Raw genomic sequence first — 5,158 nt, forward strand, 5'->3', positions numbered from 1 at the left:
GCCAGCCTGAACTGCATAGCGAGAACCTGTCTCAAAAAGACAAATACAAAAAAGCCCAAAAAACCCAAAGCAAAGCTAAGCAGTTTTTCCTGGGGAAAGGAGAAGGACAATGGTCAGACACGACATGCCTCACTTCATCTAAATTTTTGTTGTTTGATCATGCGATTCTCACACAGCCTGTGTGCTTTCCCCTTGCAGTTTATTCACCCCTCACAGACCCTGTGTGCCTTTGCCTCACTGTTGAATTATTTGTGTGGTTTTGCCCGTATTTTAGCCATCTACTCTTCACAGAGCTGATGCGCTTCTGTTCTGAGGTTTAATCATTCAGTTTAATCATTTACTCCTGGCCAGGTGCCCCACAGGACACAGTACTTGCCAACATCCACAACCAAAGGAGAGGAGGTTCATTTTGGCTCTGTCTTAGAAGTTTCAGTCCTTGCACGGTAGGCAGCGAGGTGCAGTGGCCTGGGCAGAGAGAAGCTGCTCACGACGTCATGGTGTCTGGAAAGCAGAGAGCTGGGGAGGAGCGGAGAAGGGAAGTCCTGTTTCTGGAAAGCGGAACACATCCCCACCCTCAGTGACCTGTGGTTCCAACCAAACCCCTGGTCCTAACAGCAAATCAGCTGTGATACTCCCATAATCAGTCATCTTCAAAATACACTTGGCTTTGCGGGGTCATTTTAGATCTAAAGCATAACTGCGGAGATTCTCCAAATGACATATTCTCCTCCTAATTCCTGAAATCTGTAAAAGTTGTCAAATTAAGATAATTAAGATCTTGAGTTGAAATTATCCTGGATTAACCAATGCATGGACCTAAATCTAGTGGTGTATATTCTTGTAAGAGACATATAGGCTGGGCATGTTTGTGTAATCCCAAGACTTAGGAAGCTGAGGCAGGAAGATCACTATGAGTTGGAGTCCATCCTGGGGTACATAGTGAGCTCAAGACCAGCCTGAAGTGTGAACTACATAGTGAGACCCTGTCATAAACAAACAAGCAGTGGAAGATTGGTAACAAGTAGGCCTGGGATGTGGAGGACCACTGGGACGGTTCTCCTTGAAAGAAGAGCGTTTGTCTCCATTTTGGCTAAAACTGGCCCTAATTCTGTGTATAGATAGGTACAGAGCTGGCTAGGATATTTCTGTAACCCCTCAACTCACTTTAAGCAATGCAAATGGGTCTACCAGAAGTGACTTTAAAGCAATGCTATAGGTCAGTGATGCCCTGCCTATTGCTTCCAACTAATATGCATGAGCTAGGACGAGACGAGGCTCAAGAAAGAACCCATGATGTCTCAGGGCATGAAGGCCAGTCATCAAAGCTGAAGCACTGACCCCAAAACACAGGATACTTCCTCAAACTGTGTTATGCAGATTGCTCTTTCTGCAGACCTCTCTCTGCGTGTTTCAGAGGTACTATTATGCTTCCTTCCCAACCCAGCTGACAGCACTCATGTACTTCCCGCCATTCTCACAGTCAGTCATCCTGGAGCCACTCCTCTCTTCACGAATTAATAAAACCCAGGTTCAGCCCTGGGTTGAGGCCTTTGTTCCTGCTAGCCATTGTTCTGACTGGACATAGGACTCCCTTGGCTCCCCACCACTATAGGTATTTGTTTGTCTCTTTATTCGAGCCATAGGTTGCCCTGGAAGTGGTAGATGAAATTACTTATTCAAACTCCAATAACTTTTCCCTAGGATTACAAATGTGCACTCCTTTGGACCATGAGGAGGTCAGCAGAATGGGATCTCTGTACTGGGGAATGGGAATCGAGGAAAATTATTGTTCTTGTGAATGTCCAACCAGAGAGTATCCATTCTAGAAGAGGCTCCTGAAATTAATGGACATTATGGTCCAACCTCTTTCCTCAGTATTCCAGTACTTGCTTAATGGAATTATGAACAAAATAGACCCAATGGCAAAATAGACCCGTAGAGGCTACGCATGGGCTCTACAGTACAGACCTCCTCTCACCAAAGCTGAGTTGACCACTGATATATATCTAATCTGCCAATGGAGACCAACACTAAGCTCTTGATATGGTATCATTTTGGAAGGCACAAGGCAGTTTTTCGTGGCAGATTTACTGCACTGAAAATCAGTTAGCTGTGTGCTCTATAACAAACTGCTAGGAGAGCTGGATGTGGTGGCAGATGCCTGTAATACCAGTGTTTGAGAGGCTGAGGCAGGAGGATCACCACAAGTTCAAGGCCAGCCTGGGTTACATAGTGAGTTCAAGGGAAAAAAAAAATCCCCAAACCAACAAAAACAAAAAACTGTTTGGAGAAATTCTGGTATTTCTGAACAAATGGTACTGATGGCTTTGAGGATGTTTGTGCTGCTCAGGAACGGGGAGCAGATTAACTTGCCTTCCAGGGTATTAAAGCTAGTACCTCCCTCCACTCCCAAAGATATTTCAGGATGATACAAACTGTCCCTAATGTGCTGGAAAGCATTAGTTGTTTCCTGACCAGTATAAGAAAGTCTGTTTCCTAAGGACAGGATTGATGGCAATCCTTTCAGACTGGGGGGGTTTCTTTTTTTTCTTTTTTTTTTTTTTTTGGTACTTGGAATCAAACTCAGGACCTTGCGCTTGCCAGGCAGGTGCTTGTGCCACTGAGCTATATCCCCAGCCCATACATGGGGGGTTTCTTAAGCTCATTATTCTTCAATCTTACTGATGTATTATGTACATCTCATTTGTCTGTGTTGCTGCCGTGGCACCTGGGCAAGGAGAATTGATATAAATATGACGTTCATGGTGCCTGCCGTGCTGCAAACTGCCTAAATCCATTTGGGTTTGTTGTCTTTTTCCCAGCTGAAACTATGGAAATGTGCAAGTCAGTTTAACAGCTTATGAACCGTGTAAAAGCCCCACTCCCATCCCAAAAAGTAATACCTTGAGAGTACAGCTATTATTTCATGCAAGCCTAAAGATGGATTATGCAATTTTGGTTCAAAACTAGCACACTGTGATTTCTGTTATTCTGTTGGTCAGCCACAAGACCAACCCAAATTCAGCTGCAAAGTTACTTTACAAGGGGTTTAAGTACAGAATGAGGCCATTTTTGCATTCATTCCACCCACTGGATCTTTTTCATTATGAAAGGAGCATTATGTTGGGGGGGGCGCTCCCCTTTCTCCCTCTTAGTTCTGATGTGAGCTCTTTGGCTGGATCTAGGAACACAATTAATAGAAAAGCTGATTAACGAGAGAGAAGCACAAAAGTTCCATGTACATGGGGATCTTCACAAGAGGGTGGAATCTGAAGAAATGACCGAAGAATGACGTTTTTAGACAAAGAACAATAAATCTGTGAAGCAATGACAGTTAAAATGGATGGCTGGACTAGGTTAATAAATTCTAGAAGAGTTACTAAGACATATGTGGGCGGGGGATTGGTAGAAGTGAGTGAACGTAAAGGGCATTTCAGAGTTTGTTTATTCAGGTTCACTGCAGCCCCAATCACTCCAACCGTAATCACCGGTCTCTGGTGATCAAGGCTATTTTTAGGCCTTGGAATGTGAAGCACATTCTTCCCAAAAGAATATTTTACGGCTGGCTGCGTGGAGGAAACACCCTGCAAAATGGCCCTTTTTGAAATTACAATTCCTCACACGAATCTTTTTGAAATAATAAACACGTAACAATTTGGTGCATTTTGAGATAGCACATCTTTAACTTCTTGAATGTATAATCCAGATTTCAATTTGCCTTCCCCGGCTACAATGTTTCTGGCAGTTTAACCGTAGTACCTGGATGCCTCATTGATTATCCTGGTTTTCCACATATTTTTTTTTCTCCCGCCCCTCTCTTCCTCCTCCTCTTCTTTCCTTTTTTCTTTTTCGTCTGCTTCTTTTTTCTTCTCCTCCTCCTTCTTCCTTCTCCTTCTTTTTGTACTGGAACTGAACCTAGGACCTTCACAGCGAGCTACACTTCCAGTCCTTTTTACTTTTTGAGCAATCTTGCTAAATTGCTCATTCTGGGCTCAAACTTTTGATCTTCCCATCTCAGCTTCCCAGAGTGCTGGATTATAGGTGTGTGCCACCATGCCTGGTTGACATACTGCTTTTAATTAAGATTCCCATTTCCTGATGAAAGAATTGTGGTGCAGGGCTGCGGGTATATCTCAGTGGCGTAAGTTCTTGCTTGGCAAGTGCAAGGTCCTGAGTTCGATTGTCGTTAACAACAACAAAAAAATTGTAGTGCAGAAACTTGTTCGTCACTCAGGTCTATCTGCTATAATAAAGTAGTGTAGCGACCTTTTTTTCAACTCAGTTATAGGGACAGCTGGGAGATAACACACTGAGTTTTGGGTGCTGTCTTACAGGTTTGTGGTATACGAGTTATGTCAACAGCTAAAACATAATATTGTTTCAACTACAGTTGGAATACGCGGGTCTGGGAACCAAAGGGTAGAGGTAAAAGTGTTCCTCTCACAGATAATAACTCACTTATGAGTTCTTGATTTTAATAGGTTTGGAGTGATCAATTGCTAGAGGAGGAACAGTTTCACTAGAGAACAGACATTGTCCATTACTTTGGAACATGTAACATGGTTGCCCCTGGACACTGGGGGGTCTTTTTTGGGTTTGTTTTGTCATTTTTAAGACAGGGTTTCACTATGTAGTTCAGGCTGGCCTCGAACTCCAAGTGATCCTCTGCTTTTTCTTTTTTTTTTTTTGTCTTTTTGAGACAGGGTCTGGCTATGCAGTTCAGGCTGGCCTTGAGCTCACTCTGTAGCCCAGGCTGGGCTGGAACTCGCAATGATCCTCCTGCATCAGCCTCCCGAGTGCTGGGATTACAGGTGTGCGCCACCACGCCTGGCTTGCGGGGCTTTTTGCTAAACCAACAAACAGCAAATATTGGAACTTTGCGAACAGCAAAGTATGAACGTCAGTCCAACTTCTTCCCGTTATTTTTTCAATCCAGTGCTGACGCCGTTCCAGACTTTCCCTGTACCTCTGGATCGCTCCGCCGCTGCCTCTTAACCTGTACTTCCGCCTTGACCAGGTTTGGCTCGCCAGAAGCCTCCTCCCTCAAGCTGCGGTCACGTGCTCGTCCCCCTGGCTGTGTCCAAGGCCGACCGATCAACTCGGGGATCGGCGGGGCAGTCGAGCGACCGGAAGCGACTCTCTTTCCCGGACCCCGCTG

This window comes from Chinchilla lanigera, unplaced genomic scaffold (assembly GCF_000276665.1).
Source record: "Chinchilla lanigera isolate Chin_1 unplaced genomic scaffold, ChiLan1.0 scaffold00013, whole genome shotgun sequence".
NCBI classification, from domain to species: domain Eukaryota; kingdom Metazoa; phylum Chordata; class Mammalia; order Rodentia; family Chinchillidae; genus Chinchilla; species Chinchilla lanigera.